Consider the following 13,267-nt stretch of genomic DNA (forward strand, 5'->3'; position numbering starts at 1 on the left):
TGAAAACTGCTTTCCTTTTATGAATGCAGACCTAAGAACCTGTGATAGCAGACCCCCCTGTGTATGTTGGGATGCTTACTAATATACCTAGGCTTACTGATATACCTGATATTCCTTCATCACAGTGGGAATCCAATTCTTGTATGGGTTGGACCACATGACCCCTGAGGTCCTTTCCAAATCCAAATTTGTAATTCTATCAAGCCAAATCAATAGGCCTTTATTAAGTACTCAATGTGTGCCAGACACTGTGCCAAGAGCTAGGAACACAAATACAAGCAGACAGAAAGGCAACCCCTTCCCTGGAGGAGCTTACTCCACATTTTAAAGAGAGCTGAAATGGGAAAGAAGTGATGGAGACAGGGTTGACCTGAGCCTCCACTTGAAAATAGAGGTTCTAGGAGAAACCCACCAAGCAGAGGGAAAGGCCACAGGACCAGGAGCATATGCTATGACTGTCCTCCCTTGATCCTGAACCCCCTCCTCCTTTCATTACTCACAATTTGCCAACCCCCAATTCCAGATCATTGCTGGCATTCACTTTCCCCTCCCTATGCAGTTGCTGCTAAGTGGAGTTGACAGACGTGGGGCAGCCCTGCTGCCTGGATGCATGGCCTATTAACATTAGCTCCTTTCAATGGGGACCTTGGTAGGAGACAATCTGCCCTAAAAGATGTAAATAGAGAATGGACGCTTGTCTGGCAGTTCTCGTGGGGATTTCTTCATGAATGAGTTGGGCTCATTCATGTCTGAGGTACTTTCAAACACATTCTGGGCTCTGACTCTGATTTTGTGAATGATAAGAAGGCAGGCCAACTCCTCTGGGAATGTCTCACTGTCTGCAACAGATGCACTCCTATACCTGCCTAGGAAAAAAAAAGAAAGAAACCACCTTGTGCTACAGCAGCATCTTTCAAGATCTCCAGGTAACTCTCCTCTTTTCACCAGTTAGATTCTGGGAAGGTTCATGGCTTCAGCTGAACTGGGGAGGCTACGTGTCCTGTCCACCTGGGACTGCCTATTTCTCAATGCTTCAAGTCATCTGTCTTCTCACATTCAAGAAAACCCCTCCTAGGCCCTGCCCATATCGGATCACCAGCAGGCCAAGAGGAAACGACCCCCCAGGCAATGACAGGAACCTCCCCCACATGCTTCCTGCTCTGTGGGGTGTACCTGGGGCCGGAGATGAGGTGTGGTTCTCACCTGAGCCATCACACCCCACTATGAGGCCTTGTTCTCACATTTTGTACTGGGGATCATGGATGATTTCAGAAGAATGCTGGGGCCCCAATCCAGGAATGCTTCCAGATTCCTGCTCCTTAGGTGGGAAGGCAGCCAACTCATTAATATAATGGTATCACTCATTTCTCAGGAAGGGCTCTGTGGGTGTTACACAGGCTCCTAAAACCATAAGGGAACTGTGATGTCATTGAGCCCAATCCCCTCACTATACAGGGGAGGAAACCCTCAAATAAGGGAAGTGACTGGACCAAGGTCAAGTAGATTCCCTTCCCTGCAAATTAAATGGAAAAGTGGAGATTCAAACTCATATTCTCAAGACTCCATATCCAGTTCTCAGTCCAATGTCCATGAGAGTAGGGAATGCTTCATTCATTCATTTTTCATTCATATATTCATTCCACAACTTTGACAAACTACCTACTATATGCAAGAATTTGTGCTAGGCTCTGAGGGAGTTATAAATAAGATCTGTCCCTTCCTCTCGAGGATCTCACACTGCAGGGGTAAGGAGACAAACAGAATGCAAAAGAGAATATAGTGAGAATCAAAAAGAAGCAGTTAGCAAGCACCAAGAGATCAAATATTCCCCCCCATCGCCCCCGCAGCAAAAGAACACTGCAGGGCCTCACCTTGGGAAAGTGTCTTTCTGGGCCTCTGCCCTAGTGCAGGAGAAGCTCCTTTCCCAGCTGAAACCTAAGTTCCTTTGATCACACTATCCAGTAGTGGCTGGCTTTGTCTAGTTCCCAATAGTTAGTCAATACGGAGGTCTCAAGATGATAATAATTAGTCCTTATTAGTGCACTTTACATATAATTCTAAGGCTTTCCTATCTGGTTTTTATCCAATCCTCTACCTTCAATGATCTGAGGAATAAATAAATAAATAAGTGAATAGATAAATAAATGGATGGATAAATAAATGAATGAATGAATGAATAAATGGATGGATGAATAAATGAATGAATGGATGAATGAATAAATGGATAGATAAATAGTTCTTATATTATGTTTTAAGGTTTGCTAAGCACTTTACACACATTCTGTCATTTGACCCTCACAACCAATCATGTGAGAGATAGGTGGTATTCTTATCCCTGTTTGACAGATGAGGAAACTGAGTCAGACAGAGATGAAGTTCCTTGCCCAGGGCCACCCAGTCAAGAAATATCGGAGGTAAGATGACTCTATCATATTACTTCTTGGAGAAGAAATGAAAAGCAATTGTAATCCAATGCATATGGAAGTGAATTTAAACACACCCACATGTATGATGCCTTTCTATCTAAGCTGAAAACCTGTCTCTGATTGTAGATAGCAGGAGTTTTATCTATGAGTCTACCTCTCTTAGATCCTCTCTATTCCCTTGCCACACCCTCTCCCTACAAGCTTCAGTTAGAACTCATTTTCACTATTGTCCTGACCTCCTAATACCATGTCATATCCTTCCCTTAGCTCCTTAATCTATCCAGTCCAAACAAAGCCAGAATCAGTTTTCTTAAGCCTAGGTCTGGTCATGTAACTCCCCATAACCAGGATGAGGCAACAAGGGCTTTTTACTACAACTCTGAAGCTTAGGGCTCTGTCCACTGAATGTCCTTCATCAGCATCAGAACAGTTGAGCTTAGTGCAGAGATCAGAGAAATTATTAGTCCAAACACAAGTGCCTTCCCCAAGTGACTTCTGCTCTCTTCCACTGATTCTATCTTCTCCACACCCCCAAATCAATTCCTCTTTAAATGTTTTATTTGAAGCCACTTTTTAATGTTTTTTTTTTCTGGTGCTGATTTGTGAAGCTCATCTCCATGGGTACAATACAAACAGCTCTATCAGTCAATCAACAAACATTTCTTATTTCCATCCCAAGTGCCAGGCAGTGTGCTACATGCTAAGGATCAAAGGAAAAACAAAATCCTGCCTTCCAAGAATTTACATTCTTGTGGGGAATACAACATATGCATAAATCCATGAATATAAAATAAATATAGAGTTAAAGATTAACTTTAAATTAAAGATTATTAAAGATAATTTCACAAGGGAGGCAATGAGTGATAGGATTCACAAAAGGCATCCTGCAGAAGGTAGCTCTTGAGCTGAGTCTTAAAGGAAGCTAAGTATTCTAAGAGTCAATCATTTAATCAAGTATTAAGTGCTGTTGTGTGCTGGGCACTATGCTAAGCACTGGGGATTCTAAAAAAGGGGTCAGATGTTGGAAGCTAGTGGGTTCAAAGGTCTGGTGAAGGGAGATAACCCACCTTCTGAGAAGACAGTTGAATTAGAAGTGTATGAGGAGAGAAGCAGAATTTCAGAAGCCTGGAGAGGTAGGAAGGGTTCAGGTATGGGATGCTTTAAATCTCAAACAGAGGGTCTTAGATTCGAACCCATAAATACTAGAGATTTACTGAGTGGACATTGTTGGACTCTGGGGAAGTGAAACCAGAGTGAGGAAGATGAGTTAGAAGGTCCTGGATGATATGTCTAGGGGGTTCTGTGCAGCAGAGGAGAGGATGTATATATACAAGAGATGTTGTGAAATTAGGAAAGACAACATCTGGCAAAGGATTGACTATGTGGGCTGAGTGTGAGGAGACAAGGTTGACTCATGAGCAGGACTTGGGTGACTGGGAGGATGGGAGGGATGGCCAAGTGAAAAAGGAAAGTTTGGGGGAAAGAATGAGTCCTGTTTATTTCTCAGCTAAAGAGGAAGGTCTTTGACCTAATCTCCAACAGAATGTAGTCTTCTGAGGGCAGAGCCTGTTCCTATATCTACACAGAACTGGTACTTAATAGATGCTTATTTAATTGAATTTTTTGTGACATTCAAGACTGTTTACAACCTGATGCCCCCCTAACTCTCCAGCTTTCCCTCTTACCTACACACTCTGTGTTCCAGACACACTGAACCACCCTCTGACCCTGAATGTGCCTGTGGCTGCCTAAATCCATTCTTTTGCCCAAGTTATTTACTCTACATAGAATTCTCCCTCTCCCCCTCTCTAGGCCTATTAATTTTCTACTCAGCCTTTAAAACCAAAGACAAGTAGTACTTCTTCCTGGAAGCCTGTCCCTAATGCCCCTAACTGCTAACAACCTTTCCTCTAAGACTTAAGGTTAGACCAGCTTTCTCTATAGAGGCAAGGGGGTGGGGGTGGGGAATCATTTATTAAACACCTACTATGTGCCAAAAAGTGGTGTCATGCAAATATGATCTCACTTGATCCTAGAAACAACCCTGGCAGTTAAGTGCTATTATTATCCCCCTTTTACAGATGAGGAAACTGGGGCAGACAGAGATTAAATGACTTGCTGTGGGTCACATGGCTAGTGAGTGTCTGCTGTTGGATTTTAATTCTCACCTTTTTGACTCCAGGTCCAGTGCTCAATCCACTGCACCTCTTAGTTGTCATATGTACCCATCTAATGCTCTTAGCAAATATGATCTATTTTAATTACCTGCTTCTGTGCTTTAAAAATATTATATATCATAGTTTTCAACTTGTAACTTTTAGGCTTTTCAGTGGAATATAAACTCCCTGAGGGCAAGGAATGTTTCATTTTTGCCTGTGTACCCCCAAGGACAGCAATGTCTGGAGCCTAATAAGTACTCAAAAGATGCTTTCTTTTATCCTAGATGTTAGACCAGTGCCTGACCCACTGTAGGCACTTAACAAGCCCCTGCAATGTTAATGTAAGGTTAATGGTGGTGGTGGGGAAAGAGTTAGAGATCTTCCCCACCCATTAATAGGACTCAGATACCTTTTGTTAATTTCTAAGGAGGCTCTGGATCATAAGGGTTGCGCCCTCCAGTCCTGAAACGTCTATCTGTACTCTGAGGGGAGGTTTTGCTTTGGGGCTTAGTTTTTAGAAGATTCCTGTGCCTTGTAAGACTCTGGGCAGCCACTTTAAGAAGCCCCAACTTTGAAAACCCAGATGTTGGTGCTTCTTGCTCGGGTAATAGATGCATGTATTGCCTATGGTCAGACAGTTGAAAGCCCTGTCTCTTGGTCCTGCTTGTATTATCTCTGTTGGTATATGTTTGATTGAAGTGATTGCTGAACCCTCAAAAGTTGCTCTCCTTTTAGAAAAGCAGATCTAAGAAGCTGAACAGCAGTCCCTCCTTTGTATGCCAGTGTCCTTGCTGTTACAGCGCCTGTTCAGATTCTTGTTTTGTGACTTACAAGTCCCTCCATCAGGTCCCCTCTCTGGTCTCATCTTCTTTGATTGTAAAATGAGGAGTGTGATTTTTGCCATGATACTGTTCCAATATTAATTGAGAGAACCAGTGACAAAGAATGCTGCCCCCTCGATGTTAGAGAGGTGATGATGGATTAAAGAAGCAGAATGGGACACACAGTTTAGGCATGGCCAGGATAGGAATTTGTTTTGATTAGTTATTGATATTTGTTACAAGAGTCTGATTTTTCTTCTTTTTTTTTTCAGTGTTTGTGGGGTGGGGGAAGGTGAGAGAGAGAAAAAAAAGTATTTATAATATAAAATTTAATTTGTAAATTTAATTTTAGAATTAAATTGTAAATTTAATGTGAAAATTTCAGTTTAATTTTAAATTTAATCTGAAAATTTCAGTTTAATTTTAGAGTGAAATTAAATTTTAAACTAAATTAGAAAATTTAAATGTAATTTGAAAATTAAATTAATTTTGAATTTAATTTAATTTCAGGAAGTAGACATTTTAAAAATAAAATGTGGGGGTTCAGCCAGCTGATCTCTCCAGTCTTTTCTAACTGTGAATGAATGTTCTTTGATTCTTTCATCTTTTTTTGGTACCAACAGCCCCTCTTCTTCTCATCTTGCTGCTGTTACCATTCAGTGTTTGGGGGCTAACAAGCCTCCTCTCTACTGCTTTGCAGGGCCACATCCTTAATTACCCCAGCACTCAGTGACATGTCTGTTATGTAGGAAACTATATATGCTTGCTGACTTGGCTTCCCAGTTCAGGCCTGGTCCAGTCACAGGCTAAAGGGAGATAAAGGAACCTCAGGCCTGCTGCAAAAGCCAAAACACCATCAGGTCATGGCCAAGATAAGCATTCAGTCTTGAAGGAGGTCTCTCTGTTCTTGGATACTTGGGTTTTAAGAAGGAGGGAGGGGAAAGCAACTCATAGGATAATAAATAGCAGTCAGTCAATAAATACCTATTAAGCACCTATTGTGTGCCTAGCACTGTGCTAAGTTCTGGAGGTATAGAGAAAGTCAAAAGACAGTCCCTGCCCTCAAGGAGCCCCCAGTCTGATGGGAAGACAACATACAGGCAACAAAGTCCAGTAGAACCATCATTGTAGAGTTAGAGATATAAAGGACTTCTGAGACCACAGAGTCCAACACTTTCATGTTACAGATGAGGAAACAGGCCAAGGAATTTGAGTGACTTGGCCTGATAAGTAGTAAGCATGAGCAGCATGAGCATGACTCCAGAGCTTCCCTCAAGTGCCTTCACTCACAGAGTCTCAGAGTTGAAAGGAACATCATAGACGTAAAGATGGATAGTGTTAGAGGTCAAGAGGTCCAGCTCTTCCCTCCCCATTTTATGTATGAGGAAATTGAGGTTCAAAGAGACAGTCAATAAGCATTTATTTAGCACCTATTATGTGTCAGGCTCTGTGCTAAGCTCTGGGGATACAAAATTAACAGTAAAACCTTGCATCCCAGTCTAACAGGGGAGACACTGTGGAAGCAACTGTGCACAAGTGAGCTATAGACAGGATAAATTAATCAACAGAGAAAAGGCACCAGCACTGAGGGGAGTTAGGGGAAACTTTTTGTAAAAGAAGGGATTTTTATTAGGACTTGAAGCTAGGAAGCATTGTGGAGGAGGGAAAGGAGGAAAGGGAAGGAGGCCAGGGCCACTGGAGGAATAGTACAGGGGAATTTGGGGAGGAGAGGAAGCCTGGAAAGGTAGGAGGAGGGCCAAGTTGCCAAACAGAAGGTTTCATATTTGACCTGGAGGTAATAGAAAGCCACTGAAGTTTTTTTGAATGGGGTGGGGGCAGGGGGGAATAACATGGTCAGGTCTGAGCTTTGGAAGGTTCAGTTTGACATCTGAGTGGAAGATAACCTGAGAGGGGAATGACTTGACCAGGGTAGTTTAATGGCAGAACCAAGACTCCAAACAAGGTCTCCAGATTCCTAATCTAACGCCATTCCCTGCACTCATGCCCTCTAGTACCACCCTCCTTTTCTGTTGTCAGCAGTTATTGTCCTCAAGCCCCACTAGGCATGGGCAGATTCCAGTCTCCCAAGGCAGCCCCTTCCACTTGTGAACATTTCTGATTTCAATCCATCAGACTGAAGTCTCCTTCACTGCCTTTGCCATTCCTTGCTCCAGGCGCTTTTCCAGAGGTCTCTTCATGCTCTGTTTGGATCTAGGCTAGATCTCCCCAGTAGGCAATCTCATTTCAATGAAGCAAAGGTGTCAAGAAAGTTTACCATACCTCCAATATCTGCTTTGTACCTGGGCTTTGGATTGCTTTCCCCTTCTGCTCTAGGGAAACAACCTGATCCTAAAAACAGCTAGATGTGTCTGTGTATGTGTGTGTGTATGTGTGTGTGTGTGTCTCTCTCTAATTAACTGGGCCAAGGGTGAGATCCTGGCAATTTAACATAAGACAAGCTGGGTAATGCCAATGGCAGACCTGACACCAATACAGTGATCTTTATTTCACTTGGGAAGGCACTAGTCGTTAGACATTCAGACAATGGTAACCTGGGTGACCAGGCTTCAGGACTGGTTTTTCTGGTCCTTAAGTTTGAAAATTAAGAAGTAACTGCCTGCTGTGGTCACTGAGTAAATTGATTCAAGTCAGCAAATTTATTCAAATTCAACAAAAATTAAGGGGCTACTATGTACCAAGGACCAGGTATTAGGCACTTGAGGGATACCAAGATAATAGAAACTAAACCCATCCTCAGAGAGAGAATATTCTACTGAAAACAGATAGATACCAAATAACTTGAAGAGATAAAGAATATTCATTTGGGGCACGGAAAATTGAAAAAGGTTTCTTATAGGATGTGGTCCTTGAGTGGAACTGAGCTAAACCCCTCTTCCCTGCTTACTCCACACCTGGAGTAGGGATTCAGTTCCAGGTAGTACATGCTTAAGGAGGAAGTGGTCAACCAGAAGATGGCCAGAGGAGAGTGAGCGGGAGAGTGAGGGGTTTGGAAACTATGTCCTATGGGGATCAGCTTCAGTACCCTGGAGAAGGCTTACAGGGGCTTGAGCACTGTCTTCTAGAATTTGAAAAAGAAAAAGACTTTTTTTTCTTCTGTGTGATGGCAAAGGACAGAGGCAGGTGATGCAGTAGATAAGGTGTTAGAAAAACTTGTTATTTGTTATTATTGTTATATGACCAACAGGTGCAAGTTAAGAAATATAGATTTCAGATGAAAATAATGATGGTGGTAATGAAGACAGAAATAATGAACACAGATAGTGCTTTTACATTTACAAAGTGCTTCCCTCACAACAAAAGCTGTAAGGTAATTAGGGCAAGTACTCTCAAAAGGGTATTATTGCCATTTAACAGATAAGAAAACTGAGGTACAAAGATATATTGGGTCTGTTGTCATCCTTCATTCTTGAAGAGTACCAAAATGACATCACCATGATAAAGACAAATTTCAGCGTGTCTGACTACGGCTGATCAGACTAACATGATCTCAGAATGCTCTACCACAGATTGGGCACAGATACTCCATGTGAACATTTGGGTGGATACTCCCTAATTTGTGCATCCTACATTTCCTTTGTGCTGTTTCCGTTCTGCTTATCTCATAGTGCGCAGCATCCTTTCTGATGTGGGCATGCCATGCTGAACAGTCTTGTGCCAGTGTCTCCCATGTCACACAATCAAATCTAAAGTTCTTGAGAGAGACCTTGAGAATGTCCTTGTATCACTTTTCTGAACCATGTGAGTTCTCCATAAATTAGTCTTTTTGGCAAGTATACATTTTGTGTTCGAACAACATGGCCAGCCCATTGGAGTTGTGCTCTCTGAAGCATAGTTCGAATACTTGGCAGTTCAGCTTGAGCAAGGACTTCAGTATTTGGTACCTTATCCTGCCAGGTGATCCTCAGAATCTTCCTAAGACAGTTCAAATGGAAGTGATTCAGTTTCCTGGCATGGCGCTGGTAGACTCTCCATGTTTCACAAGCATACAACAATGAGGTCAGTACAACGGCTCTGTAGACCTTCAGTTTGGTAGTCAGTTTGATACCTCTTCTCTCCCAAACTTTTCTTCGGAGCCTCCCCAACACTGAGCTGGCTCTGGCAATGCGTGCATCAACCTTGTTGTCAATGTGTACACCCCTGGAAAGTACACTACCAAGGTAAGTGAACTTATCCACAGCATTTAAAACTTCTCCATTTGTTGTAACCAATGGTTCCAGGTATGGATGGTGTGGTGGTAGCTGATGGAGCAACTGTGTTTTCTTGGTGTTAATTATTAGGCCAAAATTAGCACAAGCAGCAGAGAATTGGTCCATACTTTGTTGCACCTCAGCTTCAGAGGCTGCATTGAGTGCACAGTCATCTGCAACCAGGAAATCATGCACCAACACTTCCTCCACTTTGGTCTTGGCTTTTAGTCTTTTCAAATTGAAGAACTTACCATCAGTATGGTAGTTGACCTTGAAGCTGTGTTCATCCTCATTAAAAGCATTTGTCAACATGGCTGAAAACATCATGCTAAAAAGCATGGGAGAAAGCACACAACCCTGTTTCACTCCACTGGTGACTGGGAAGGCAAGAGAGATTTGTCCATTATCCAGAACCCGGGCAAACATGCCATCATGAAATTGATGTACAATATTGATGAACTTCTCTGGACAACCAAATTTTGACATAATTTTCCATAATCCCTCACTATTACCAGTGTCAAAGGCCATGGTCAGATCTACAAACATTGTGTACAGACCTCTGTTCTGCTCCTGGCATTTCTCCTGCAGTTGTCTGGCAGCAAACACCATATCGATTGTTTCTCAGCCCTTTCTGAAGTCACACTGGCTCTCAGGTATATGATCATCTTCCAGGTGAAGGATCAGGCTATTAAGGAGGACTCTAGCAAGAATTTTGCCTGCAATGACTAAGAGAGAGATCCCCCTGTGGTTGTCTCAGGACAATATATTCCCTTTACCTTTATAGAGATGGATAACGGAGGCATCCTTATCAATTAACTAGCAAGTGAGTATTAAACTCAACTATATTCTGGTCTGGAAGGCAGCACCTTTGCATCTCATGGGGAAGAGTTAGTTCCTCTCTGGGCCTCAGGGGGCTCAGTTTGTTCAGTCTACCAACTTGGAACAAGGTCTTCTAGTCCTACCACCTTGACCTCACTTTACCCATTGTGAAACTAAGTATCTCCACACCCTGTTCCAAGCAGATTTTATAAAAATCCACAAGGCAGCTGCTGTGATTATTACCCAATCATGCATCAGAATTACAAAATGGACTGCCATGGAAGAAGACTGAGAAGGAAGTGACTTCTTTCTCTACCTGAGGTCAAGTGCAATCAAATGCAATTCAGCAAACATTTCTTCAGTATTGTCTATATCCAGAGCCCCAACTAATCAGCTAATAATAACCCCTACTTCAGAGAGTTATTGTAAAGATCGCTCAAGAGAAAATCTGTGTAAAGCACTTAGAAAATCCTAAAGAGTTCTGTAAATGTTAGCTGTTACCGTTTGTGGACCAAGTTTGTTTTTTTGAGGGGATCAATATTTGAACCCAGAACTTAAAATGAATAAAAACAAAAAGGAATGTGTGGATGTATTATTCACCTGGCAAGCATTTATTGGCCATCTACTAGGAAGCTAGCATAGTACTAGGTATTATGGGAACACAATGAAGCCTTAGTACCTTGTGCAAAATAAGGGAATAATAAATATCTGCTTAGTGTAAGAATGAATTAATTAGTCTTGGAAAACCAGCATATGCACTAATCAGAAGACAACGCAATGTAATGCACAATTCTACACTCAGTGACAGTGGTAGAGGGTCACAATGCACCCATGCCTTGAATTCCTCAAGGTCCACTTAGAGAACTTCTAGGCTCCCTTCCCAAATACCCCCAGTTCTTAACGGTTCTCAGCCACCCCAAATTATCTTGTGTTTGCTCATCTGCATATATACCAATTTTGCTCAGCAGAGCATAAACCTCTTGAGGACAGCTACATTTTCCCCCAAAGTCTGGAACATATTAAAGACTTAACAAATGGAGAATGAATTTAATTTGAAAAAAAGAAAGACCCAGAGCTATCAGGGAGTCCAACTGCATATGGATGATTATAATAATTCTAGCAGACCCAAGATTTAGGTCATAGATACAGACGTGGAAAAAGATAGAGGTCATCTATTGTGATTATCGCATTTTGGGGGGAAAATTTGAGATTTTTGATGTTCAATCAAATATAATTAAGTTGAAAAACATGTAGAAATATGATACTCCTTAGGTGCTTTGGTTTGGAGAAAACAATATAGCCCCTTTTGTACAGTGTCCCTTCCCCTTGGGTGGTCTGCAAATACAGTGTTTGTTGAGCATTGGTTTTTGTCTGTTATCATTAGAGTATACCTAGAAAATCTTATACACTGTAGCAGATTTTCAGTTGGTTTGGACATTTCTACCAAGAAACTTATCAAAATTGCAAATGCATTTGTGTGGTATCTCTGATCCTTCCATAAGTCTTTTCATAAACATCATACGTCTGGCAAGAAACCGTATGATAGGACTACAAGTCATTCAGAAGCACTGATGATCAAGAACTATATTTTAACGCAGCAAAGATCATTTCAGTGGGAAAGAAAATATTGATGACTGTACCACCAGGAGTGTTAGATATTCATTCTTCATTTTTTTACATCATTGTAGAAAGTGAAATAATTTATATTAAGTTATTTTACCAGAAACAAGTTCTTTAGTATTAGTATTATACCTATTTACTGCTGTGCAAAGAAGACTTTGGTATTAATAAATCCCAGTGGATGAGTACTATAGCTTGTATTGAGGAACTCTCTGTATTTATGAAAGATAGTTTTAATTGAACTGAGGATATAGTTTTAATTTGGTAATTACCAAATTTTAGCCCTGGTATTTGGTTTCTTGGGAGCTGGAAACCAGTATCAACGGTGTGGTGCTGCTACAATGTAGCAATGGTGCTATTTCAGAAGCATGACGATTGTAGTACTGTTCATTGTGTAATCATACATCTGTTTAGAAAATTCTTGATGTATTTTAGAACTGGCATTTCAGATTTTAAGTTTAAATTGTCAGGGTTTTTTTGTTTTCCTATATGCAGTCTTCTTTTCCCTGGCTACAGTGCTCTTGTCTTCTCTCCTGGATGTCGTGGTACAGTTAAGTGGTAAAACTGGAACAAGATAGAGTGACTCTTGTTTTACAGATGGGAAACTGAGGTCAGGGGAGTGAAGTGGCCTGCCCTAATGTACACTGAACCAGAATCTGAACCCATGATCTTCTGAAAGCAAATCCAAGGCTCTTTCCACTGTAATGTAGAAGTAATAATGGTCCATGGTCCTGCCTAGAGGATCAACAATGATCATTCTTAAGAAGTGGTACAATTCAGTGGTTTGGGAATCAGAGAACCTTTAGACCTGGGGCCTCAAGCTAGTCACTGCCCCCTCTGGGCCTCAGTGGTCTGTGAGGTCCCTTCCCTCTCTAGAGCCATCTGCCTGTGACCCAAGTTCAAATTCTGGCTCCAAATCCTTGCTGTGCCCCCTTGGGCACCTCCCTGCCCTCTCTGGGTTTCAGCTTCCTTAGTTTTCAAATGAGGAGGTCAGGCCATAGATCATCCAGGAGTTTTCTAGCTGTGTCTACTTTGTCCACCTTCCCAGGTCAAATTATTTGTGAACCTCAAAGACCAGTGTCAACATCAGGCTCAGCCTCTCCTTCATGAGCAGTTTGTTCCCCCTCCCTCCACTCTGAATTCAGTCTTTTAAAAACTTCCTTTCATTCCTTGTGTTTGTTAGCGTGCATGTGTGTGTGTGTGTGCATTGTGTG

Source organism: Notamacropus eugenii, chromosome 2 (assembly GCF_028372415.1).
Source record: "Notamacropus eugenii isolate mMacEug1 chromosome 2, mMacEug1.pri_v2, whole genome shotgun sequence".
In the NCBI taxonomy this organism is placed as follows: Eukaryota; Metazoa; Chordata; class Mammalia; order Diprotodontia; family Macropodidae; genus Notamacropus; species Notamacropus eugenii.